Source organism: Mesoplodon densirostris, chromosome 5 (genome assembly GCF_025265405.1).
Source record: "Mesoplodon densirostris isolate mMesDen1 chromosome 5, mMesDen1 primary haplotype, whole genome shotgun sequence".
In the NCBI taxonomy this organism is placed as follows: Eukaryota; Metazoa; Chordata; class Mammalia; order Artiodactyla; family Ziphiidae; genus Mesoplodon; species Mesoplodon densirostris.
The window spans coordinates 110,138,351-110,166,289 of NC_082665.1; the positions used below are offsets into that span (position 1 = coordinate 110,138,351).

At 45.7% G+C, this 27,939-nt stretch overlaps 1 protein-coding gene across 5 annotated transcripts in view; it reads left to right on the forward strand.

Moving 5' to 3' along the window:
* LPP (LIM domain containing preferred translocation partner in lipoma) overlaps positions 1-27,939 on the forward strand; it is a 688,691-nt gene that overhangs the window by 25,490 nt on the left and 635,262 nt on the right. The window contains exon 2 of one of the 5 annotated variants that reach the window (XM_060099284.1): positions 11,980-12,174. The exons of 3 other annotated variants lie outside the window; for them this stretch is intronic. The gene's annotated coding sequence lies outside the window, so the exon portion shown is untranslated. The remainder of the gene's footprint in view (positions 1-11,979; positions 12,175-27,939) is intronic. One more of the 5 variants, XM_060099283.1, reaches the window with a different exon arrangement.

The following is a 27,939-nucleotide window of genomic DNA, read 5'->3' on the forward strand; positions in this document are numbered from 1 at the left end:
CTCTCTGGCTCATCCGTGAACTTCTGCCAGGCAGCCCTCTGTGCAGCCCTGCGATCTCCTCCCGGGCTCCTGCCCCAGTGCTGCAGCTCATTTCCTGCCTTGGCTCCAGGGCCCCTGGAGGCTGGGAGGGCTGGCCAGACTGATCTCCTTCCCCTGGCTTCCCCTGTGATTCCGGAGCCCCTGCCCTTCTGGGGTGCCCATATCTTGGACACACTTGTTTGCCCAACACATGCTCTGCACTTCTAAATTCCTCCCTTGCTCTCATATTTCCATTTAAAGCTTTTGTGAGTAGGTCCTAATGTCTCCCACCAACACCCTTCCTTTTGGTTTACTGGAGGCCCATTTCTCATCCTGCTGGGAAGCCAGTCTTGAATGGGACTTTAGCACAGCCTCTTCTCTCCTCCAAGATCATGACCTCCTGCTAGAGAAGGGACCAGCCCTTCTTGGCCCTGTCTTACCTCATCCTCCTTGTTCCCCTCGTGTGAGGCTTTCTTCTTCTTCCTCCTCGTCCACTCAGCCTCCTGCCTTGGGTCCGCTGGACAGAATGGCACCTGTTCCTTTGCCTGGCATCTGTGCCTGACACTCAGAAGTAACTTGTGAAGCAACACAGAGGGTTAGTTGGGTCTGCTTTTAGGAGGAAGTCAGAATGGCCTTTGACAATGCCTGGGACAATAGGAACGTGTTGGTTTGATTTCCCAATTAATTTTATTTCTAGGCACAAATACATGCACAGCCTTGTCAGGAGAAAATGAAGGAGAATCGCTTTGTGAGTGGAACTGAGTGGAAGACACTCACTTACCAGTTTTCTCCCTGGTCTGCCTGGGCTTCTGTGATCCCCATCTCTGCTTTAGGGCAGGCATTTCTCCTCCAGCTTCCCAGCTGGCCTCTGCCTTCCCGCTCACCGTCTCCCATGGCCTGTGGGTAAAATCCTTCCCTGGGCACACCTCTGCTCTGCCATCGTCTGACCTTGCCTCGGCTCTAGAAGTGTCTCCTGCCAACCCCTGCCAGTCACATTCTGTGCTTCAGCTACCGCAAGTGTGTTATTGGTCACCCCGTCTCACACGCCTGTGTCTTTGCACGTGCTTTCCTCTTGACCTTGGGCCCTTTGTTTCTATTTGGTGAACAACTTGCTCATCCCTCAAAAGGTAGTACAGATGTCTCCTTCTCTCAAACCTCCTCTCAATCCCTCAGGAAGAATTGTGAAAGCTTAAAACAAGGCCAACTTTTATAAGTATTGCTCTAAGAGAAGTACATGCTCATAATAAAATATTTCAAATATATAGAACCAAATAAAGGAGGAAATGAGACTCACTCATAAATCCATGATTTAGATTCAAACACCCTTTTGTTTTTAATATTATTGAGTAGTGCTTTTCATTACTTTCCTGTGCATTTGACTGACTTCACGTCTTAACAGTATATACAGTTTTGTATGTTACCATTTCACCAAACAGTAGAGCCTGGGCACCTTTTTATGGTGTTAGGTGTTCTTGATACATGTAATTTTTGATGACTGAATATTATTCTATCATAAGAATATACCATAATTGTTAATTTTTTTTTTGGTAGCTGACATTTGAATTTCTAATTTTTCATCATTGTAAATAGCACTGTGATGAACATCCTTTTTACCAAATGCTTTATCTGCACCTCTGATTATTTTCCAAGGTAGACTACTTGGACATGAGATTGCTTGCCCAAAGTACAAGAACTTTTTTTCACCCTTAATTTCAAAGTAACCCATTGTCACTGAAGAAAATAAGGAACATATGGAAAAGCACAGAGAAGAAAATAAAAAACTACCTGTAGCCACTTTGCAATAACCAATGTGAAATTTGTGTATCGTATCTGCGCATCTCTCTATCTTTCTAGCCCAGGTATCGGCAAGCATTTTCTGTAAAGAGCTGGATGGTAAATATATCAGGCTTTGTAGGCCTCCTACAGTCCATGTCACATCTTCTCCTCCTCCTCCTCTTCCCCCTCCCCCTCCTTCTTTTTCCCTTTAAAAAATATAAAAACCACTACTGGCTAGAACGCTTACAGTTCTAGCCTCCAAAGTGGGGCCCTGCCATACATACTACTTTGTGTTGCTCTCCTCCACAAGGTAACTACCTCCTCACTGCTCCTTACGGTTTTCTGTTTCAGGTATTATTAATGGCTTCTTGCTGGAATGCCCAGGACACCTTGGCTCTGCCTCAGATGTAGAACTGAAGCATTTTTTATTGCGACTGTTTGCTGAGATGTCTCTTTTCCACATCTTATTCATCTCTGTCTTGCTGGCCCCAGCACAGGGTGGAGTGGTACTTAGTTGATGCTCAGCAAATTCGTGTGTGAGTTTATCCCTTCCAAATGCCTCTATTCAGAACACTGCTATTCAAGATTTATTTCTCGGGCCAGTCGCATCAGTATTACCTGGGACTTGTTAAAAATGGAGACTCTCAGCCCCACCTCCGAATCTGCATCTTAACAAGTTCCTGCAATGATGTGTGTGTACCGTAAGGTTTGAGAAGCATCACTCTAGTGCTCACCTGTGCTCTTCTGGGCATATGTTTATTCACACGCAGCCCTTCCCCGTTCTTTCCATTGGTAGGAACCTCCTGGGGGTGGACCATGGGTCTGCACTGATTCGGACTGGCTGGGTTGGCCAACACAGTTTGTTTCACAGCTGCCATCTTGCCTACTAGAGCCTGTGTGGCTGCCGTTGCTTTTGGCTGGAGGGTGGATGTGATGGTGGAAGGAGTGGGCCTTTAACTAGTACCTGTTGTGTGCCAGGCCCCGTGCCAAGATCTTTACACACATTTTCCCAAGGCTGAGGCGTGATGATCTCAGCTGGAGAGGACATAGGGATCTTTAAGGTCTATGATTCTTCTTTTTTTCCCCCTTAAATTCTTTTTTTTTTTTGCGGTACGTGGGCCTCTCACTGTTGCGGCCTCTCCTGTTGCGGAGCACAGGCTCCGGACGTGCAGGCTCAGCGGCCATGGCTCATGGGCCCAGCCGCTCCGCGGCATGTGGGATCTTCCCGCACCGGGGCACGAATGCGTGTCCCCTGCATTGGCAGGCGGACTCTCAACCACTGCGCCACCAGGGAAGCCCGAATTCTTTTTTTAAAATTGAAATATAGTTGATTTACAATATTGTGATAGTTTCAGGTGTAGAACATAGTGATTCAGTATTTTTGCAGATTATATTCCATTAGAGTTTATTACAAGGTAATGGGTACCCTTCCCTGTACAGTAAATCCTTATTGTTTATCTATTTTATTTATAGCAGTTTATACCTGTTAATTGCATACCCCTAATTTGTCCTTGCCCACTAAGGCCAGTGATTCTTAACCTTCAGAATCAGCCAGAGAATTTAAAAAATATATACATGCCCAGCTGCCACTCCAGTCGTGAATCAGAATTTCTGAGAGCTAGCCTGGTCCCAAGTACTTAGAGGAAAATTCCCTAATTTTTGCCAGGCTTCCCTGGTTAACAAACCAGCAGTCTAAGCCAGTATCCAGTTGTGCAGCTGAGGAAAGTGAGCCTCAAAGAGATCACTGAGCCTCCGGGATCACCTAGAGTTTAGTCCGAAGCCAGGACTGGATCCCGTGTCTTCTACCCGAGGACGCAGCCCCTGAGCTGCTGACGGGTGGGAAGTAAACTGGGTGAAGAGGAGACAGACGTGTCCCAGGGCGGCGAGTGGCTCGGCAGCCTGGCTGTAGAGGCCAGACGTGGTCACGTGCTGCTCTTCCCTTTCGTCCCTACCTTTGCCCTCCTTCCTGGTGCCGGCGTTAGGGGCTGTGATTGGAGAGGCTTGAGGACCGTCCACAGTTCCAAGTGGCTGAGGCAGCTGCTGAGGCATCTGATGTCTTTCACTCCGTGGAGGGGTGGGTGGACAGCACCCTTCAAGGCAGTAGCTCAAGAATCTGTGTTCCCCCTAACTTTTCACGGTCCTCTTGGTGCCAGGGTTTTAATGAGAAGTGTGGTCAGCCCTTGCTTCCAGTCCTGCCAACCATAGGCAAACAGAACAGGATGTTGGTTGAGGCTTTGCAAAGACCTCCTATGGAAGAGGATACGGGCATCACGGAGAGGTCAGGGGTGCGATCAGCACTCTGATTCTGCGGCAGGCCGGAATGGGAAACAGGAATAGAACTAATTACCACGATAGCTGCTCTTGATTGAGTGCTCACTGTGCTGGGCACTCTGCCTGAGTTATATTTCTGTTACTCCTTTAACAGCCATGAGAGGCCTGGGTTTTTTTTTTGTTTGTTTGTTTGTTTGTTTTTTGCGGTACGTGGGCCTCTCACTGTTGTGGCCTCTCCCGTTGCAGAGCACAGGCTCCGGACGCGCAGGCTCAGCGGCCATGGCTCACGGGCCCAGCCGCTCCACGGCATGTGGGATCCTCCCAGACCGGGGCACGAACCCGTGTCCCCTGCATCGGCAGGCGGACTCTCAACCACTGCGCCACCAGGGAAGCCCGAAGCCTGGGGTTTGATGCCTTCTCCCAAGTGGCAGGCTGGAAGGTGAACCCAGTTCTGCTTGATTTCCAAGTCCACGCTCTTAGTTGTCACGTGACACTGCTTCTGCAGCTGGTCCTGTGCTAACCCCCTCTCACCTGCTGCTCCTAGGGATTTAACCAGGAAGCCCATGGAGATAGATTGAACTCAATATGTAAGAATACATGGTAAAAGATATCAAAAAATGAGCGAGGAAAGACTTCTACTCGTTGGAAGTGTTCAAGGAGAGCCTCTTGGTGGGAGACTGTCAGATGGGGATTGGACTGGCCTAGATGTTGTAAATCTAATTGGAGGATCTAGTCATAAAACAATAAAAGTACATTATGTGAAAATGTATAGATTGATCACTGAGAGGTGGTGAATTTTTGATTTTATGTGGCGTACTTCCAGCTGCGAGAGCTGTGCTGTGGTGGTTTGCTGAGTGCCCCCAATGCACCACGACTGTCAGGCTCTGGGGTGTCCTGGCTGTGAGGACCTGCCCACAGGGAGCTCCCCATCCAGTAGGGGTGGGAGGACACGCTCCCTTGAGAAGATAAACTGCCCAAGAGCAGATAGTGTGGGGAAAGCGGACAAGCGTGGGCCCCATAGGCTTAGAGGAAGGGGTGGGTTCTATGAGCAGGGAATTGTACTGTTCTATGAACAGTATTGGACTTGAACTGGGCTTATGAGGATGCTTAGACTCTCTAGGATGGAGCTCACTGTATGCTGAGAAGGCAGGTCGGGCCCTGCTGTGGAGGGCCTCGGCTGATAAAAAATTGAAGAATGAGTCTCTCGGGCTTCTTCCGAAAGTTATAAGGATCTGTTAAACTCTTATTTTGCAAAGTAGTGGAGAAAGAGCAGGGGTGTCTTATCTAATTCCATTAGCACTTTGCTGTGTGGCCATTGTGGCTGGAGCGAGCAAAGCCCACCTCTAAGCATGAGCAGGGGTGAGCTCGAAGGAGAGGTCGGGCAGGGACCTGTCAGGAAGAGGGAGCTGTGTAGGTAAAGGTGTGGATGAGACTTGGTTACCTCTGTGGCCTTGAGGTGTGTAAGGGTCCCACATCTCTTTGCTCTCCTTGATCTTGACCTGGATTCAGTGCCTTGGTGTGTGGTGCCAGAAAGAGCTGGGAAATTCCCAGTACTTTGGTCTCCGTCTCTCTGTCTGGTATCTTCTAGTAATTGAAAGCTGAAGAAGCTCTTGGAAAAGTTCCTTTTCATCTCTATTTTTTCCCCCTTTTCTTCAGCATGAAACAGATTCCACTGTGTATTACTAACCTATCAGGTGCTGTATCTTCCTCCCACCACTTCCAGCTGGGAGAACTGAAGTGTGTTGTAGCATCTGTTAGAGTGGTCCAGGGATGCTGGCGCATGGGAGATGTGCACTGCTGCCCGTGAGGAGGCTGGGAGTCAGGAAGTGGATGGCTTGGTTTCTGCTGTGTCAGTACTTGTTCAGTTATTTGCTTGTCCTTGGCCTCTTATTAGGCTGAATATTTTGAGGGCAGCCTCCCTGTGTTTTCAGCTCTGTATCCAGGCACTTAACACAGCATAGTGCCTACATGAATTAATTGCCCAGTACATTTTTGCCAGAGGTATGAATGAAGGACTTCCCTCATCTGCCTTCATATACTTATGCCCAATGTAAGTTACTTCTCACCTCCAGTTGCAATATAAGACCGTTAAGGATGGGTGAGGGAATGCCTGGGAAGTCCCCTTAAATTCATAGGCTGGAAAGTTTTGAAGAATTCATGGAAAGTTCTCATGGGGGTATCTGGGTAGCTGGTAGCCAGGTGGACACTTGCTAATATGTAGCAAACTTACAAACATGGGCCAGGACTTGCAAGGCACAGCTATATTTAAGTAGCTAATCTCAGTCCCAACCTTGGTTCTGACTTCAGGATGCCCAGATAAAGGGCCAGGAATGTCCATGTGCCTACAAGAAGGGTTGGGGTAAGAGGAACTGATCAGTGGATGTGATATGGGGAGAGCTGTCCTCAGGCTGTATTTTTTTTAGTTGAACACCAAACTCTAGATTTCTTTTTTGTACAGGATAGCAAAGCAGTGTCCCTAAATCATGGGGTTGCCACATGTAATGGGGAAACTGGTGCATCCAGTAGCTGAGTTGTATCTTAAATCTTTGTTCATGACAAGGTCACGATCCAGTCTTACCTGAAGCCTCCCCTCCCCTGTGCCTCTTCTCTTTCCCAAGCAGAGGAAATTTGGCATCACCCCTGTCAAGTTTATGGGGACAGTTTTGGGTGGATATGCAGGGAAAATTAGCAGATGGACACAGAACTGCAGAAGGCAGGCCTCCCTATGCAGGAGAGACATGTGCCAGGCAGAGCTGCTGTTCCAGGCCACTCACCCTAGAAGCCTGACTGTATTTGGAGGGTCTCAGGGTCTCAGGTGGACGATGCTGAGATACGAGACAAGGGCATGAAGCTGGAGCTGCTATCTCCCTTAGGCTTGTGGCGATGGAGCTCAGATTTGGAGGTTTTTGGTGGCTCATGCTGGGTGATCCTTTCCTACGTAAAGCAAGGACCCTGTGGAGTGCCAAACCGTGGGAGATAAAAGCTGAGCCAGGGCCCACGTTCTGAAAGGCTCTAAGTGCTGAGGTGGTGACAGCTAAGGTGTTGGACGGTATGAGAGGGAGCCCTTTAAACACTGGCACAGGTGCAATGTGGAATTCTGGAAGTTCCTAAAATCCATGAGTTTTGCTCTGAGCTCTGAGAAAGGTTCATACCTGGTCACTGCCCTATCTCCTTAGCCCCTTTGGCAGAGATGCCTTCTTTTCCTATTTCTTTTGGTGGCACAGGGAGAAAAGGCTCGGGTTTTAGAGCTAGAGAAGCCTGGTTTTGAGTTTGTGCCCACTCTACAGCTCCGTGACCTTGGGAAGGTGGTTTATCTTCTCTGAGCTCCAGATCCTTTATCTGTAAAACAGGGGGAAAGCATCTTACCCTGCTGGGTGGTTGCAGGAATGGGAGAGAAAGTCTGTCAGGAGTACTGTGTGCTCTAAATTCTGCTTGTGCTCCCCTGTTGGCTCCCTGAGGACAAGGTTCGGGTCTGACTCATCCCTATCCTCCCTGTAGCACTGAGCACATGCCTGGTACATAGTGGGTGCCCAGTCAATTGGTCTTAAGTGACCAAAAAAAAAGTGATTGGGCTGATGGCTGGCATTCCCCTGGCCTCAGAAACCAGAGAGAAGAAAAAATGGTTTAGGAATGGAGTGTCAGGCCAGCAGGTTCCTATTTCCTCATTCGGGGTGTAGGCTGGGATTGCCCGGAGCCACAGTTCCTTGAGACTTGCCACCTCGGGCCTAAATCTGCTTCCTTTAATTACCTCCTTTCCAGGGAACAGGAGTCCTTGTTGTCTGCCCAGAAGCAGCTAATTATAGCTCCAACCTCCAGGCCCTGGTGAGCTTCTAGGCCACAGGACTGCACAGGCTGAGCTGTCTGTTGATTTTAGGGTTTCCTCAGGGATTCTTTACATTTTCAAGTTTGCATTGAGGTTTACTTTTTATTTTGAAGCCAGTGAAGAAAATTGAGGGACATAGAGTGTTCAAAATTTTATAGGAAGATGTTAGGAGAGAGTTAAAGAGCTTGGGGAGAGAAGGAGAGAGGGAAGTTTTTAAAAGGGGGCAAAGTGACTTAAAAAGGGGACTGGCTGTACATTTAGTATCTTCGTGAGAGTGTCCTTTTGTAATGATTTTCCCAAGAAGTCCCCTCCACATTTGACCTCTATGACCTCTGGGTTGTGCTATTTGGAGCAATTACTTTTTCCTTTGAAATATTATTTTTATTATTTTTAAAAATCTTAAATGTTGTTCAAATAAATACTCATAGTAAAAATACAATAAAATACTACAGAAACATTTATTAAAAAACCCCAAAAAACCAAGAAAAAGAATTTATTGTCCCATCTCTCCCTACCCCAGTCCCTTCCCCACTTGTAACCAGTTTTTGTTTTTAATTCTTCTAGTGGTTATTATCATATCTCTGAAGAGTATGCTTATATCTTTAGTTTTTAAGTTATTAGTTTTAGGTGTTTGACTTTTGTCTTTTGTGATAGGCAAGGACTAACTCACATACACGCTGTCACCTCCCATCCCCCTTCCCAATTTTTGACAGTTGGATCATTTCTTTTACTCTCTCTGGGTTAGTTTCCTTTATAACTTTATATAATGTGCATTCATCTCCATTCCTTGCCATATCAACTTTTGGCAGTATCTTTACCCACCATTTTGTAAGATGAAGATGTTGAGGTTTCTCTGTACCTTTCTTCTCCCACTTTTACTCTTAAAATTTGTCAGTTATGTTTTATATTACCTTTTGCATCTCCAGCTTTTATAACAGATATATGTCTACATGCACTTTTATACAGTTTTGTAGCCATCACTGAGTCTTCTGTGCTGTGTCTGTGGATTGATTTCAAAAACTGAAAACAATCAACAACATTTACATTATGATTTCTAGGTAAATATTGCTCAATACCGGGCTAAGTCATGTGCTGTGGTTTCATTTCCGTTTCTAGGCTTCTGAGGTCACCACCTTTAAGCCACTCACAGGGGACTGAACTTTCCCTTAGTTAGCATCAAAATCTAATAGATCCTTCTAATGTTCCTCTAGTTGTTTAAAATCATTCCAGGTTGTTTGTTTTATTTCTACACTGAGACTCTTGCTTTTTTGTTGTTGTTGTTAATATTCTTGAATTTTGAGGGTTGTATTTTTTTGATTGGGCAAAGAAAATTAAGTATTTTCTACCATATCCTATATATCTTCTGTCTTTCTAACTGCTCTCCCGCCTGCTTGGAGTCTATTCTGCATTTCTTCTTGAAGTTCCATCAACTTTTTCTTTTCTTTTGTACTGGTTTCTCCAAATTTGCGTCATGATTTCTCATGTAGTCTTTTGTTTTTTTCTGGAGTTTCTGATTGCCTTCTATTTAAACCCCTATGTCTTTATCATAGCTTCAGATATTTCCAGGCTGTCATGGAGGAGTCATGAGTCATGCCATTAGCTGTTAGTCATCATCATTATTATTCAAAAGAAGGTATGTTATTAAAATATTATCCACTAGTACTTTCTTATTCTTACTAGGCAGTTTTATTTGCTCTTTTCTTTTCTCCAATGAGTATTCATAGACACTTTCAGGATATTTTATAATTCTCATTTTTATTATTTTTTTGGCTGCGCCACGTGGCATGTGGGATCTTAGTTCCCTGACTAGGGATTGAACCTGTGCCCCTTGCAGTGGAAGCATGGTGTCTTAACCACTGGACCACCAGGGAAGTCCCATATAATTGTCATATTTTTAATGACCACTTATATTCCATTGGGTAGATGTACTGTTTTAAAATTTAGCCATTTACATATTTTTGGACATGGATTATTGACAATTACCTGCTTTTCTAAATAACACTGTTATGAACATTTTAACGCATAAGGTCTTTTTCATTAGTTTGTCTTATGAGTGCTTAGTAGGGAAAGATAACTGGGGAACCTGTGTCATCATCTTTGAGGACATATTCCAGTGACTATGCTCGTGTTGGGTTCTAATAGAGTTCACCTGGCATTTATGAAGAAACTTTTTTCTTTTTTGGGAAAAAGAGCAGTAGGAAGCAGGAGAGAAGTACCACCTCTGAATCAGCACGTTGAGTCTTCTTGGCAGCTTTAGGAAGATTTAGTGTGATTTATTGCAAACCTGATACTGCTTAGAAATCCACTGAGTATCGTATCAGCCTCTTTAGGTGAGTCCTCTGGGGTCAGCTGTGGCTCTGTGACTTGTACCCATGATGCTGTTATCACCCAAAAACTTCATGTGATAATTTTCTTGGCCAAGTATTATTCAGCCTGATCCCCTGCAACTGGATTATCTCCCTTATTCACTGGAATTGTCTCTCAGTGACTGTTGGAAAAATAAGAATCCATTTCCAAAATCAGAGGTACTCCCATTAAGAATATTCTACAAGATCTACAGCTGCTTCTTCACAAACTTTATAAGGAAGGGATTTGAAGAATGGCAGGCTTATTAGAATAAAGGAACCACTGTGAAGAAATCCACAGTCACGGGAAGCCTAAATTTTGATGTATTGATGAGACTGTCTTATTGTTTTATTCTCACCCTATAGCATGCATTACTCTAAAACTTCATCAGTTTGGCAGCATTTACTCTATGGTATTTATAAAGTCTGTGTGACATAATTACATGAACATGCGGCCCTTGTTTTTGAAAAGCTTTACAATTCATTGACAACACTGATCACATGCTAAAGGACACATACCCAGTTACACTATGGAAAAATTCTGGGCTTAATGAGTTACAGTCTAATTATTTTGGATAGTGGGTGATAATATTATATTGAAGGTGATGATGAGACACACAGATCTAGAATATCACAGCTTGGAGAGGATCTGCTCCAACAGTCCCATTTTAATATGAGAGAAAGGGGACCCAGAGGGGAGAAGGACTCACTCAAGGTCATATAAATGGTTAGTAGCAGAACCAAGTTTAGACTCCATACCCCCTCACTTCTAGTCTGTTGGTCTTTTCTTATACCATCTCTTGTAATTTAAAACAGCTGCAATTTTATTTCTAGGTGTGTAAACTGTAGTTCATGGGGTTGAAAATTAGAGAAATATTCCATCATCTACAGAGATGCAGAATATTTAACAATGGAGAGAATACATCTGCCTGGAATGGAGTCAGCAAGAATTTAAGCTCTGAGACACAAGGAATCGTTTCTGAGATGAGGGAACGTGGTGGTCAAGCCAGGGTTGTATCTTAGGATATAACTGGAGCCATGCTGTTGTTAACTGATCTTTGGGGAACCTGGGGGGTTTGTTCTTGGCTAAGACACTTCCATTCTCTAGAACACAGATTCCACGTCTGTAAAGTAAGAGAGTTGCACTTTATGGGCTGGGCTTTGTAGACATTTTTAGCTCTGAGCTCTGTGAGCCCATGATTCTGTGTTATGACCTATGTTCAAGATGACTTGGGGGAAAAAAAGAGATCTTGCTGAATCACTACCAGCATCACCTGCTTTGGTCTGGCTGGGAAGTAGGTCAGAGCTTGGCAGACATGAAAATGTGGTCGTTTGCAGCTGTGAGCTCAGCCTGGGCCTCTCTCGTAGACACTGGCCACAGGAAGGATCTGATGCGTGGAGGTGGAGAAGGGCGTATTTGTGGCCCTAGGGCTGCAGGAGATGGGGGTGACTGATAGGAGGAGACATTTAGGGGTGGGTGGGGGTTGAAGGAAGCACAGCTGGTGACTGGTAGAGAAAGGGAACTGACATTTATTGACTGCTTATCTTGTGTGGAGCACCGGCAAATATTTTTTTTTTTTACACCCCTCCCCAGCATGCTGGGGAGTAGGTGTCATCATTTGGCTTTTAAGGATGACGAGATTGAGGCTTGGAGAGGTTTAGTTGTCCACTGTTAGGCTGCTGGTAAGGGAGGGTGGAGGGAGTCAATATTGGGTCTGACTCCAAATCCTCTTTTCTTTTTCACAGTCAAGTGCACCCTGCTCTGTTCTAGGTGCTGGGATATAGTGATGAAGGAGACAGACAAAGTCCATGGCCTTGGATTGCTGGCAGCCTAGCGAGTGAGACAGACAACAGACAAGTAAACAGATCCATGCTTTCAGAAAGTGAAAAGTGCTACACAGGAGAATACAGAAGCTTTAGGACCCAGCGAGCGACAGAGTTGTATGTTGTGTTTTCAAATCCTAGTCCATAAAATTGTGCCTTAAGGAGATGTGCTTACCCAAGGGAACCCGACAGCTCTGGATTGAGGTTCTTGAGGTTAGAATTCGGTCGTGGCCGATGTGACTCAGCTGTGTTACATGGCGAAGTCACCTCCCATCACTAACATTGGAGAAAGTAATCCCTGTTCTTCCTACTTCACTGGATGATGAGGGAGGAGGAAGTGAATCAATTTGATGTAAAAGGTGTTTAAAACCCTAATACGTTATAAAAATATCAGGAGCTGCTTTTAACAGCTTTGGTTAACTTTTAAAGGGTAACTTCTTATGTTTATTCACTGCCCTTTGTGTACTTTGAGGAATGGTGTGCCCTTTGGTCATCTCTGTATTCCTAGAAGGAGGTCAAGAATGAGGTTGCCCGTGTAGTCTCAGGAGAGTCTGGATTGGATTTGTCAGAACTGGGGGCCATTGGAGGCATGGAGCAGAGAGCTGGCCTCTCTGTTGTGTCGTTGGGGGGTAAGGATGGACTGGAGGGCCAGCAGCTGGGGTCAGGGGGTGGACTGGGCAGCTGGGGGAGGCGGGAGTCAAACTGTGTCTGACTCCAAAGCTGCACACAGCAGGGCCGTTGGGCAGCAAGTACTTACTGAAAGCCTACTATGTGCCAAGTCCTGGCTGAGGAGGGAGAACCATCGGAGACATTGTGAATCACTTGGGCATTTGCTACGAGTTTGCCCTGTGGGGCGTGTTCTGGATGCTGAGGAATCAAGTGCTTCTGATTCTCAAGGAGCATCCTAGCCAGTAATTAATACCTGTCCTGCTCCAAAAAGTATGTAAATCAATGTTTAGTTTAGAGGTGAGTTGTCCCTACAGACAGAGGTGATATTTATATGTGTATAGTCCCCTGTGCTGAAGGGGCACAAACTCTGCCACAGGGAATCTTTTTGTTGCTGGATTGCGGGGAGGTTTGAGGGGTCCTAAGGGAGGGATTGGGAAAACTGAGGTGGTGTGAGGACATTTGGGGGCCTCGAAACAGAAGCTGGGCAAGGACATATTTAAATATTTTAGCAATCTGTATCGCCACATCTCTGTGTGCTGTGAATATCAGCTTTGCACGTGGTTATTCAACTATCTTTTAGTGTCATCATTGTAATAATTGATGTGCATACGACGCACAGAGGAAGGAATGATTAGAATGGCTCCCTGGGGTCAGTGAGGCTTGAGTTGGGTTTTATAATATGAATAGGAGTTTGGTAAAAAACTTTCTAGGAAAAAAGGGAGGAGCTGGATAAGAGCACCAGTGTATGTAAGCGCAGAGGACGTGACTGAATGGTTGAAGGGCTTAAGGGATTTTATGCCCAGGTCACTGTGAGCATAGCAGTGCCATTGAAAGAGCAGGGAAGAAAGGAGGAAGAGTGCCACGTCTATTTTATCCTTCCCACGAGGGAAAGGAAAAGATCCAGGGGCAGGGGGTGTGTCAGGCAATTTTTATTTTTATTTAAGATGCAGTGGTTCCTCCTTATCCGCAGGGGATATGTTCCAAGACCCCCGGTGAATGCCTGAAACAGTGGATAGTGCTGAGCCCTTTATATACTACGTTTTTTCCTACACATACATACATATCTATGATAAAGTTTAGTTTATAAATTAGGCCAATAAAAGATGAACAATAACAATAATAAAATAGAACAGTTATAACAATATGCTGTAATAAAAGTTATGTGAATGTGGTCTCTCTCTCAAAATATCTTGTATAAATTTAATGCCTTTTCCATCTTAACTAAGTACCTATCATGTACTGTAGCCATAACTTTTGCAGTGTGAGGTGCGACAGCAAAACTAGCATGGATTTTATTTTCCTTCTTCACAATTTCATGGATTCGTTCTTCCCCTATGTAGATCTTAGCAACCTCAGCATACGATTTTTTTTTTTTTTTCCTTATTAAGTGGAGAACTTTTCACCTTTTATTGCCAGCATCACTACACTTGCGCTTTGGGCCTTTGTGACATAAAAGGATGATTTGAACACAAACGCTGATACCGAGCTGGTAGATTCGATAACCAAGCCGGCTACTAAGTGACTAAGAGGCGCGGGATATGCTGGACGAAGGGATAATTCACTCTGGGGGCGACCGAGCAAGATGGCTTGAGATTTCAGGAATGGCCCTCAATTTAAAACCTATGAATTGTTCATTTCTGGAATTTTCCATGTAATATTTTTGGACCGCATTGACCTCGGGTAACTGAAACTGCAGATAAGGCGGGGAGGACTGTAATAGCTGCCCTGGGCCAGGTGTTACGCTGTTTGCAAGCATTGTCTCTAATCTCCTAGTAACCCTGGGAGGTAGGGATTTTTATCCTTCCCCACTTCACGGGTTAAGAAGTCAAAACTCTGCATGTAGCTGTCACAGTGTCATGCAGTGGCAGGAACAGGATCTGAACTTGGATTTGTCTGACTGCAGAGCCTGAACGGTCCCCCCCTGCACTGTGTCACCACTGTGTCCCATGAACTCGTAGTGACATCTGCGAGGAATGGGTGCTTCTCTTGTAACTTGGAACAAAACTGGGGGCAGCAGTGTTCTCATCTGCAGAATGGGGATCGGAGTCCCTACTCCAAACATGGGCAGTGCTCGGGGAAGAGAGAGCCTCGGTCGTGCCTCCCAGTCCCCTCAGCCAGGCATCACGGGGGTGATGCTTCAGTCTGCCTCTCCTGTCGTCCCTGAAACTTGGACTTGACTTCACCTCTCCTGAGACCACCTCCTGATGCTGACAGGGAGTATACTGATCTCACGGACACTGTGTATTTCTGGTCTTGTGAAAGGGCTTTCTCAGAGCAAATCAGTTACTTGGTTCCTCATTAAGATTTGGCCTCTCTTGTCACTTGACTTTAGGGAGAGAATGTGCTGGTTGTGTGCCCTTCATATTTCTTACTGTCCATTAATGTTTGTGTTCTCTCCCCCAACAATAAAAACAAGGAGGACAAACAAAACCAACTGAGAGGCAGTGTAGCGTGGAGGGGAAGAACACAGGCGTTGAGCCAGATGGCCTAGATTCAGTTCCCAGCCCCACCACTATCTACCTCTGTGTCTACCCGTGCCTCAGTTTTCTTATCTGTAAAATGGGAATAATGATAATGGTATGTACTTCATAGGGCTTGTTGGGAAGGTTATGTGAGTTAATATCGGTAACAGGCTTAGAAAATTACCTGGCACATAACAAGTGTTTGTTAATCAACAACAGCAATATTTTATAAATGGACTCTGCCTTCCATGGCCAGGATGTATTAGTGTGTTCTGGTTTTTCTTTAAAACCTGGCAGATGAGGGCACAAGTCTGACTTCTGCTGTGTGGTCAGCATAGAAAGGTGATGCGTTCACGTGTCAGGTGGTTCACGTGTTGGGCGGTCGGGTGCAGACTGGTTGTGATGGCTGGTTTGCCAGAAGAACTTTACTGGCTGTGGAAAATGTGTGGCTGAGAAATACCAAGTGGAACAAAGGTCTGTCTTTTGCTAGTAGAACAGAGGTTGGATTAAGTGGCATTTACAGCTAAGTTTATGTATTTTAAAATTTTTCCTGGTATTATACTCTGCAAGCTGTGTGTCAATAGTTTTATCTGGCTGGGTTAATTAGTGGGTAATTTTAATTTGGCTTTTAAACAAATCAGGGGTCACATAAAGGGAGACAACAAAAGATTTGGATTCTGATCAACAGGGTTTAAGGCTTCTCGGTGCCTCTCACATAATGTAACCCCAGGCGTAACCCACTCCCTCTACCCCTCTTACCCTCTTCCTCCCCCTATAACTAGGGACCTGCTTGTTCTCTCTTCTTCTTCTTGTTTCTTCCCCGCTAAAATCAGGTGCTGGATGGTCAGATGAGCTCCTTCATTCTGGGGTCTGTGAGTGGCCCTCATTCTTGGTCAGTTAGCTGCAGAGTTTTGAAGGAATTTAAAAAAAAAAATCTCATTTGTGGATGGTGACCCCGGTCAGCAGAAGAAACAAACTGATCATCTTAATTTGTTTCTCTCCATTTGGCAATTGTGCCCCTAAGAAGTCTTCATTTCAGCTTCACACCTTTTCTAATCTCCCCCGGTATTTGTGTCTCACGCTCAAAAAGCCGAATGAGGGCTTCCCTGGTGGCGCAGTGGTTGAGAGTCTGCCTGCCAATGCAGGGGACACGGGTTCGTGCCCCGGTCCGGGAAGATCCCACATGCCGTGGAGCAGCTGGGCCCGTGAGCCATGGCCACTGAGCCCGCGTGTCCGGAGCCTGTGCTCCGCAACGGGAGAGGCTACAGCAGTGAGAGGCCCGCGTACCGCAAAAAAAAAAAAAAAAAAGCCAAATGAAAGCAAATAGTTATTACCATTCCGCTCTTGGGAGTTGAATGGGGTGGAGAAGATTTTCACTGTTAAACTGTTAGTGGTCAGTCCAATACAGGACATTTTCCGTGTCCCATCTGTTGAAAGGCCATGGAGCCCTCAACTGTACCATCTCTCAGGCTTACTCACATGATGGACCCTCACTTTCAAGTCTCTACTTAAGGCTGGTGACCACATCTTCTGTGGTTTTTGCAAGGAGACAGGAAGAATAGTGGTATTGGAAATTAAAATACTAATATTAATGTAGCCACGCAGAGTTTTATTTGTTTTGTATGTGTGCATGTAGGCACGATTGGAGTTTATAATATGATGAGCTCATATGGTTTATATTTATAATAAGGGGAAACTTCTTGGTGATACCTTGCTTCTGTGTAATACTTTAGTGTTTTCACTATTTTGAGTTTTCAATGAGTCTATGAGATATGCAGAGTTAGGCTTATATATATATATATATTTTTTTTTTTTTTTTTTTTGCGGTATGCGGGCCTCTCACTGTTGTGGCCTCTCCCGTTGCGGAGCACAGGCTCCGGACGCGCAGGCTCAGCGGCCATGGCTCACAGGCCCAGCCGCTCCGCGGCATATGGGATCCTCCTGGACCGGGGCACGAACCCGCATCCCCTGCATCGGCAGGCGGACTCTCAACCACTGCGCCACCAGGGAGGCCCCCTAGGCTTATATTTTTATGGTAGGGAAAACAGAAGCCCAAAGAGGTAAAGTGACCTGCTTGAGATCTATGTCAGTGGTAGATCTTCTGACCAGTGTTTGACAGAGTTGTTTTGCTCTAAGAAAATTAGAGACTGACACTGTTTTTGAATTTTGAAGGAAGAGAGGAAGTTTACAAGGAATAGAAGTTATGCTGTTTATATTAATATCAAGCTATACCAAGGCTCCAGTCATAATATGACCCAAGACTGGAATTTTAAAGTGTAGTTGATAAAGGCAAGGAACCACAGAGACTTCAGTAATTTTCTCAGTGGTATGACAGTTCATCCGTCCATCCTTCCATCCATTACCTGTCCATTCATTTCATCATATTAAAAAAATGCAATGTGTCAGCTTCCATGCTGAGTCCTGACTTGTCAAAGTAAAATCAGAATGACATGTGACTGTTGAGGATTTAAAATGTGGCCCAGTTCAAATTGAGATGTGCTGTAAGTGTAAAACAGCAGATTTCAAAGGCTTAGTATAAAAAAAAAGGTAAAATATCTTATTAATAAGTTTTATGTTTATTACCTATGAAATGAGTATGGGTATATTGGGTTAAGTAAAATATATTATTAAAATTAATTTTTCCGTTTCTTCTTAGCTTTTTGAAAAGGTGGCTGCTAGAAAATAACAAATTGCAAGTGATACTTGCATTATCCGTCTACTGGGCAGCACTGTTCTCCAAGTTTACTGGCTAGTAGGGGAAGTAAGATGTATACTTGTTTCACCTTCTCCAACAACATGCCGTCCCTCTTCTTTGCTTCTCTGTCTTTACACTTCTCTCTCCTTCCTCACCTTCTTTTGGCCTCTTAGCCCATTTCAGTCTGACAGAAGCAGCTCTTACGCAGGTCTATGGGGCCAAGTTCATTTCTTGTTAGCACTGCTCTGATCTGGCCTCTGTGGTATGGTCACTCTTGACCGTTCTTGCTTCTTTCATTTTTTCCCTGCATCTGTCCTCAAGTTTCCTTTGCTGGCCCTTGTCCCTGCTCACATGCAAAGCTTTGTCTTTAGCCTCCTTCTGTGTCTCTGTGCTCATGACTCCTAGGGGGTTATATTGGGTTTGGAACTCCTGAGCCCCAGAGCCATATATGTAAGTGCCTTTTGGATGCTCCGATTGGAAATCTTTTTTTTTTTTTTTTTTTTTTTTTTTTGCAGTACGTGGGCCTGTCACTTTTGTGGCCTCTCCCGTTGCAGAGCACAGGCTCTGGACGCGCAGGCTCAGCGGCCATGGCTCATGGGCCCAGCTGCTCTGCGGCATGTGGGATCTTCCCGGACCAGGGCACAAACCCATGTCCCCTGCGTCGGCAGGCGGACTCTCAACCACTGCGCCACCAGGAAAGCCCTGGAAATCTTAGTGTTATCTTTTTCTCTTAGCATTGTCACCTTAGTGAATGATAGTAACGTCTGTCTATTTAGTCACCCAAGCCTGGAAACTGGGACTCCTTCTGGATGCTTCCTCCCTTTACCTCGCCTTTCTATCTATTCATCCTCAGACCTTGTTGAGTCAACCATGGTAACTGCTGTTCCTCACCCACTGCATGTAACTACACCCGACCTACCCACTCCGCCTTTGCTGCACCGCCTCAGTTCAGACCCTCAGCATCTCTCTTCTACAGGGTTTCAGTAATGCTCAACTGGCCTTTGCTTTTTGTTTTTTGTTTTTGTTTTTTTTTGCACTACGCGGGCCTCTCACTGTTGTGGCCTCTCCCGTTGCGGAGCACAGGCTGCGGACGCGCAGGCTCAGCGGCCATGGCTCACGGGCCCAGCTGCTCCGCGGCATGTGGGATCTTCCTGGACCGGGGCACGAACCCGTGTCCCCTGCATCGGCAGACGGACTCTCAACCACTGCGCCACCAGGGAAGCCCTGGCCTTTGCTTTTTATTCTTTGTTTTTTATTCTCACCCCTCTCCTTTCCATTCTCTGTTCTTCCAGAGTGATTTTCCAAAAAATGCAAATCCAGTCATGCCAAATCTCTGGTTTTAAAATCCTTCAATGATTTTTGGGTAAAATCCAAAACCCTTTGCATAAAACAGAAGACTGTTGGGAATTTAGCCCCTGCCTCCTTTCATCCTCATCTCACTAATCTCCAGGACAGATCCTGTGCTCCAGAATATACATGGGATTCTCTGTAGCCTCCACGACTTAACATACTGTTTCCTTGTCAAAACATCGCTTCTCTCCCACCGTATCAGGGTAGCTCACAGGTTCCTTTCAAGACTTTGCTCTGATATCAACTCTGCTTGGCATGTACCTCTGACCTCTGATAGCTCCACTTCCCCCATTTTTGGCTATTTATTGCAGTTGGTTGTCTTTCCTTGAAAGTAAGGGTTATTCCTTTCATTTCTGTATCCTCAAGTCCAAAATAGGTATGCAAGAGATATTTGTTGAACAAATAAATGCCAAAAAAAAAAGGGTAGAGATAAGGCATTGTGGAAATTGTGATGAAAATTCTAGCTCGGTAAGGATGGGAGCAGGGAAGGCCCCAGGAGAGGTGACATTTGAGCTCCACCTTCAAGTCTAGTGGCACTGGGTTGGGATGATGCAGAGGAGACCCTGGTGGTCATCATCAGTGTGCTGTGTTCTATAGCACACAGGAATATAGACTGGGCCCTTCCCCTGGTCAGTACCATCATCACCAGAGTAAAATAAGGAGGATAATCTCAGGAGTCCGTCCACCTGGGCTAGTGTCTGTCTTTGGTCCTGAGCCGGGTTGTATAACTGAGCACAGCCTCCTTCCCCCAGGGCACAGCTGGCATGGCAGGTAGGCACCCCATCCTTGCTCCTGAGCTGCCCTGGAGGAAAGGAATGCAGGATGGTTGCTTGATTTTTTTATCTTTACTTCTCCTTTGGAGCTGCCTTTCTGGAGAGCAGAGAGGTGACCTTAGCAGCCAGAGCCAGAAAGAGCAAAATAAGTCATCTCAGGCCCTAATGAGGTGCATGAGAGACCCTTCCTGAGAGTGAGGGTCAGGTGAGGTCGAGCTGTGCCTGGGGTGAGTTTTGCCTTGGGGCTCCAGGTAGCACTGGAGCACAGCTGAGCTAATTTTATCCACAGGAGCTGACTGTGCTGAAGGGCAGGGCTTATGACATTGGCCTTATCATCCTGTGATGCCCAGAGAGCTCCCAAGGTACAGCCCCGTTATGTCTGGGCTGGTTTTGCTCCTTTTGTTTAATACCTTTTTCCATTAGGTGTTCATATTTGCAAGCAGGATGCTTGCTAATATGAGGTGCAGAGAGCGTCGGATTTGGTGGGAGGCCATGGAGCTAGATTTGGATCCTGCCTCCACGCCTTGCTTACCAGCCGTCTTGACCTTGGGAGAGTTATAGAATCTGAGTCTCAGTTTCCTCATTTGTATCAATAAAACAGGACTTAGACCTGTGTCCTAAGATTGCTGCTAGGTTATACACTAGGTGACACGTAGTAAGCAGTCATTGTGTGCCAGTTGCTCTTGTAGCTGCTTTATTCATAGTGATCCACCTAATCCTCTAAACAAACCTACGAGGAAGGTACTATTGCTATCCCTATGTCACAAATAAGGAAACAAGGACAGGAACAGACATTTCTGGAGGCCTTTTCTGTGGGGCTGCACAGAGCAGATGGGCTAGGTGTGCAGCCGGTGTGCCTTTGAGGTACTGAAGGATTCAGTGGCAGTTCTGGAAAACAAAGAGGTCAAGCCAAAGAATTCTCCGGAAAGAGTCAGTAATTATGCTATAAGCGTTCTTCATTTGATAAGAATTAGAGTTTCTGTTGATCATCAACTAGTTTATGACACCTGCTACTCATGTCCCTTAGGTCTGTTTGGCTCGTTACAGTAAAGTGACATATTTTTCTCCCCTTCACACAGGCAACGGAGAAGGTCTAGGTATAGATAGACAGAGGTCTCGATCAGATCAGAAATAGATGAATGGATGAGCAGTTAATTGATCATTTTTCCCCCCTTCCTGCGTGTGTTTCAGGCTTAAGTGCAAGAAAGACATCCACATAATTTAAATGGAAAGGGAGATTAATTCGGGGAAAGAGATGCTAACAAAATTGTTGGAAAGGCTGGAGCAGTGGGAGCCAGGAGGCTACATCTATAGCAATTGAGTTTAAGAATTTATTCCACAGCTGCAATCCGGGGAGAAGGGAGATGGGATTAGGAAGCCCCTACAGAGACCTCTGACATTTTTCTCAATGTCCTCATGGTTGGCGGCGGGACATTGGATTAGCAAACGGAACAGCATTTTGACGTATGCTTACAAGGTGTAGCTTGCCAGAAGAAGAAGCAGCAGGAGGCCTCAGCCTCACTTCCACCTTCTAAGTCTCACACAAGTACATCTTATTCCTGGAATCTAGTTTATTAGCTTCAGGGGAGTGTGGGAAATGTAGTTTTTAGCAATCGCTTCTGTGGCACAGGAAGGCACTTCAGAGGGTGTAAGGGAACTTGGAGCCAATTGAGAGAATGTATCAGCCACTGACAGTCATTTGAAAATGCCCAGAGCTATTCTCCCCAAATACTTGATGTGTATAATTAATTATAATACTGTAATATAACTGCTAGAGTGTTCTACGTCATATTTGTTTATTTAGATAAATGTATAACATTACTGTACTTAATATACCGAAAAGCAGGCCATTTGCTCAGTCACAGCCCTGCAATAAGTTCTCCTTAGTATTGACGGCACTGGTTGATTTGTGATTTTCCAGCTCAGTTTAATCTCCTCTTGAGAGTCATGCCCTGGACAGTTGTCTTGTTTATGTAATTTGTTCATAAATGTTTATTAAACACTTACTATGAGCCTGGTGCTGTGCTAGTTTGGGCACCAGGGGCAGAGATAAGTCATGGACTCTCCCACTGGGAGCCCTCCCTGGAAAGGGAGTATGTCAAGTACATAGTGAGAATAGTACGAGGAAGGTCACTGTCCACGTCCTAGGTAGCAGGCTGAGCAAATCCAGAGAAGAGAGACTATTCTGGCTGGACTGAGAAGCAAGGGAGGTTTCATGCAGGGTGACAGTGGTCCGGTGACTGTCTGTTGGGGGGCAGTAACATCCCTTTAAGGGGCATTTGCGAATGTGGTGGAGTGTTTTTTGTTATCTCAGTGTTGGAGGCCAGACCACCGTTGTCATTCAGTGGTCAGGGCCAGAGATGCTCGGTACCCTGTAATGCATGAGACACTGCTGAAATAACTGCCTTTCTTCAAAGAGCGATCTTGTTCCAGTTGAGAACTACCAGTAGGTCTTGTAGGATTATCTATAAACTGATCTTGGCATGGGGAAGGGTAATAGGTCAAGCAAAAGCACCAAGAGCTAAGAGTTCAGTCTGAATAAAGCAAAGAATGCGTGCTGAGTGGGAGTGGGAGGGAGTTCATGGTGGAAATAGAAGATTGAGTCCAAGTTATTGATAAACTTGAGACATTAGATAAAGCGCTTGGACTGTTCTGTGGCCACTGAGAAGCCACTGAAGATATTGGTGCAGGGTTCTTGAGAGCAGAAACCTAGCCTCATCCTATCGCTGTGCGTTAAGGAGACATCAGTGATGCTTTTTGAATGAATGAATGCCCCCAGACAAGTTGTTTACAGGAGTTGGACCAGTTGCTATTTGAGTTTTGCCAGATGTAGGATGGTCCTGGGAGAGCCTGGCAGTCAGCATTTGGACTTTAGGAGAAAGCACAGAGAGGGCACGGCAGCTTGCTCACATCCGGATGGGAGTGTTCCGGTCAGGCAGCAGTTGTAGTTGCTCGTGCTAAAGAGAGAAGATGTGCTAATGTCTTCAGAATCTTGAAGGAAAGAGGGATTTTTCCATTGCCCTCTCTCTTGGAGCCCATAGGCCATGGGGCATGTAAGATGCATACTGTGCTGTCCACATTAATGCTTGTGCATCTTGAGCTTATTATAAATTGCCAGCCAAACCAGCAATATGCTGACAAGGTTCATGCACTGTGACCATGACTGCAGTTGTTCTTGGGGAGCAGCTTGCTGGTCTGTATGGTGATCCTGCCACACTGCATTCCCTGTGCTGTGTCCTGTAGAGTCCTGGTGCCTTTTTGACACTCGGGTCAGTCACTCTTCCTTCTTTCGGGTTGGGTGTGGGAGTTTGGGATGGAAAGCTTGGGATGGAACTGACCAAACACATACACAAGACGTTACCTTGGTAATTCCCTTCTAAGGTTTTATTTCAGAAATCTTTCAAGGGGAGAGGGAAAGGGGTAGGTAGATGTGTGGGATGACCTCAGAGCCCTTATTTTATGGCTTAGAGAAGGAAAGTGATGTGCCCAGGGCCATGCAGTGAGCTGGCCGGGAGGACGGCACCTTTTATAGCAGGGTTTCAGTTGCACTCAGCTCTTGGGGGAGAGTGTAGTGTGAAAGGGCTCTGGAGCCAAAGCCCTGTGCTTGGCTACCGGTTCAGTTCCTGACTATATTATGGACCCTCAGCTTCCTCATTTATAAAGTGGGTGTCATGGTCATATCTTACCTTAAGCGTTTAAAAAGGTGCGGCATGTGAAAAGCTTTGTTGACAACAAAGAAATACACAACTATTTCTTCTTCCCATGATGGGGATGTCTATGGACCAGTAGTTGGTGGGACCATCTTTAGAGAAAGGATGGGGCAGTGAAGACACTGTCGACTACATCCTGGTCACAGAACACTCCCAAGGGTTCCTCTTCCCCACTGCACAGTAAAGAGGTCTGGCACTCAGATTTGGAGGCACAGTCCTGGGGGAAGCATGGCCAAACCTTGGAGTTGGGAGGAATTGGGGGTATACTCTTGCCTGGTACCCTTAGGGACAATATAATGGGAAGTGTGACTGGAAAGATGGGTTGAGGCCCCTCCTGGAGGCCATGAGTGCTGGCCTGAAGGAAGTTGGACATTATTCTTTTGTGCAGTTCAGAGCACTGGTGAGGGGTCACCTGCGAAAGTTGGGATGAAATTGGGGGTTAACCTGGCAGCACCTTCAGGATGTTCAGGGAACCTGGGGCAAAACTCAGGTGAGAGACAGGGAATCTTGTAGTTGGAGCAGGGGCCTCAAGATGAGGTGATTCCCAAGTTTTGGGTACATTCTAAGTTATTTTTTTCAGTGGTTCAACTTTTTTTTTTTTTTTTTTTTTTTTGCGGTACGCGGGCCTCTCACTGTTGTGGCCTCTCCCGTTGCGGAGCACAGGCTCCGGACGCGCAGGCTCAGCGGCCATGGCTCACGGGCCCAGCCGCTCCACGGCATGTGGGATCCTCCTGGACCAGGGCACGAACCCACGTCCCCTGCATCAGCAGGCGGACTCTCAACCACTGCGCCACCAGGGAAGCCCCAGTGGTTCAACTTTTTACTTGAGGTTATAATAAAAATGATAATAGTTTTATAGCCAGATCCTGGGATACCAAGTCTCATACTTTCTCCTGTGCCAGTGACCTGGTTTTCTCAAACTCACCTTCTCCACCCTGGACTGTCTTGATTGACATCCTTGGAAGCCTGAGATGGCCATGAGTTTCAAAGATTCCAGAGACAAGATGTAATATTTTCAAAGATGATCTGTAGGGAATTTGGGACATGAAATGTATTCTTCCCTTTAGCTCTTTATTGCCATCATATTGTTTGTTTAGGTTGAAATGTCCATGAGAGCAAGGAAGGAAAAAATTGGACCTCTGTCACTTGTTGAGCATCTTCTTTGCCCTGGATGCAGTGCTACCTGCTTTTTCATCTGTGGACATAGATGGATTTATAGATGGAGTGATCATAACACAGTATTTATTGTTGCATTCTGCTAAGCAACTTATGTGTGAACTTAGTTAATTCTCATAAACGCCTTATTAGGTGGATAACAATATTATTTCCCATTTACAGATGAGAAAACTGAGGCTTAGCAAGATTTAAATAACTTGCTTCTGAGAACACAGGTCTTTAAGTAGATTATCATCCAAGTTTTCTACTTTGAGACCTCTTTCTTCCCTGCTACACCATATATTGCCTGTCTCACTGGTAAAAATGCAGAGCTGCTTAAAAGGACGTACATCTCAGACCTTGGAAGTTACTAGAATCAGAGCTGGAAGGTACTATGAAGCTCTCAGAGGCTGCTGGTTTTCAAGCTGTGCTCCCCTGAGCCTAGGAGACTCCGAGAGGGGCCTTGGGGTTGGGCTGCGAGGTAGGGAGGCGACAAATGGTCAGAAGAGTAGGAGGGAAGGGGGCTCTGGAGCCCAGTCTTAGCAGCTCTGCTTTTATGTTCGTTACAAGCTAAGCATCCACAAAGCATTTTGCGTAATGGAAAAGCTCTACTGCTAGGGAAAAAAAGTTTGAAAACCACTGTGCTGGCCCAGTCTGTCTTTGTACTAAGGCTGAAGGGCAAAGTGGCATAGCACAAGTCACAGCTGTGAGGGTCCTGGAGCTTTTTCCTTTTGTCAAGGAAATATGTGTCCTGTCCACCTCCTTCTGATGGGCCTTTGGAGCACCTGGCTGTAGGTTCAGAGTCATGCATCCCCTGAGTAGCTGCAGAGCCTTCAGGCTGCTCCAGGCACATGATCCTTGACCTGTATCTTTCAACTTGGCTATGTCTCCCCTTTGGATCTTGGGACCCTCGCTGAGATTAGTTCCATTTCTATGTAGAAGAGAGTGGAAATTACAGCCAGTATTGTGTTACTTCCACGGCCCAACCTTCAAAGATGTTGTCTAACTGAATAACATGTAATTATTGATTGTCCACTGTGTGTACAGTGCTGAGACACAGACAAGGTTCCTGACTCCAAGGGCTTTGTGGGGAAACAGAATCAAATAAGGAATTTTGTCAACTATTTTTGGAGATCATTTTGTTTGTTATATAGGATTATTATGTGTGATAGGATGATTTTATCGCATAGAAATGGGATAGGAAGAGTCTGGACAGTAGGAAAGAAGAAGGTTAGAAATTGGAGAGTATGGTCTAGGATTGCAAGGGGTTGAGTTTGCACTGTGAGTTAGTTAATCCTGGCCTCTCCCACTTTCTTTCTCTAAGACTGGCACAGTTTATCTTTAAGCCTTCATTTCCTGATCTGTATTATGGGAGCCAGCCTGCCTAGCTCACAGGGTTGTTGATGGGGTTAAATGGGGCAGTGTATGCAGCCTGCTTTGTTCAGTGCTCAGCACAGATGAAATACTCCATAAATTATGGTTGTTATTGTGATTATTTAGCAGTGAGCAGCCAAAGAGACTATTTTTTAAAAGGTGATCAGTGGTGTGATCAAAGATTGCTTCTCAGAAAAAGACTGTTTTTAGAACTAGAATCCAGCCACCTTAGCCTCCAGCTATCATTTGGCTTCAGTTTACCTTGCTGAGCTACTCTTTGTCTCCACTCACCTGCCCACCTGTCCCACTAGTTCCCTACACATCCGCTAAGCTAGCTGTTCACTGGACATAGCTCCTTATCGCCTGGGCTCAAATCTTTCTTTTTGCCTGGAATGTCCTTTACTTCTTCACCTCCCCCTTTTCCTGTCCTACCCTCTTAATAGCTGACCCGGAAATCCATCTCTCCCATCAAGGGGGATCCTACTGAAGTCTCTTGTCCTGTATTATGGTCAGCCTTTCTGTTCCATGCTTGTGAGCTCTTTGAGATGCAAAGTTGTTTGCATCTCAAAGCCCTTTGCTATAGCATCCCCGAGGATGCAAGTGCACACTCATGCTAGGAATCACACATCTATGCAACAAAATAATGTAGGGTCTTCCTTCACCGTTAAGCACAAGGAAGCAGATGATCAAATGCAAACTAGAAAACAGTCATCGTTGAGCTGTGTGTGCATCAGCCTTGAGAATGGATTTCTGGGGAAGATCCGGCCCTTCCATAAATGCCATGGATGACTTGGATCTTTGCAGAAACTGAAGAGAATCCTGATGACTGGTGTGTTGGGGGAGGCCTGAAGGAAGCCAGGCTCTCCCACCTGAGCTCTCAGATCTTCTTGGGTGCCTTCTGGCTCCTGGTGACCTGCTGCAGGACCTCTGGTATGTAAACGGGCTTCTCTGCAGCCTGGGCTGCCCGAATGCCAGGCTGAGCCTCTGAGCTGGGCCGGAGGTTTAATGGGTTGGAGGTTTCTTTTGGAATCTGCAGCTTGAAATATCCTGTACCCTTGATTAATTCATGCTCGGGAGCTTCCTTAGTGTTCTCTGGTAAATAGCTCCGTACCCTGCGTTTCTTTCCCTATGGGCTTGTTGCAGAGAGACTGGAGCCTGTGTTTCTAACAAGTTCTCCAAGGAAAACATTGCAGGTCACGTTTTCAGAACTGAGACTCTCAGGGGGTCTTCCCAGCACCCATCTCTATTACCTCCTTTTGGCCTGGCATTTGCTTGTAGCCAAAAGGGCGAGTTTGTCTTGAGCAGTCCTGGAGACGTTTGTGACGTGGGGCTGAAAATCTGACAGTTGCTGCTGAGTTTCAACTGCACGAATGAATAGCATATAGACAGAACCCAGCAGAACGTCCAATCATTTCCCTTCAATTCCCAGAGCCTTAATGTGTCTTTGTCTTGAGAATGACCTTGCTGCTTTTTGTGTTTTTAATGGAATGCACAGTCATTGACAAGTAATCACAATAATCCCCTATACTTTTGTAACGCCTACCCATTTTCCAGAGGGCTTTCACTAGCCTTATCTCAGTTGATCCTCATAACTGCTCTGAGAGGTAGGGAGAGGGGCTGTTTTCATCTCTAATTTTCAGCTGCAGAAACTGAGGTTTAGAAAAGTCAAACAGTTGGCCAGAGGTCATTTATTT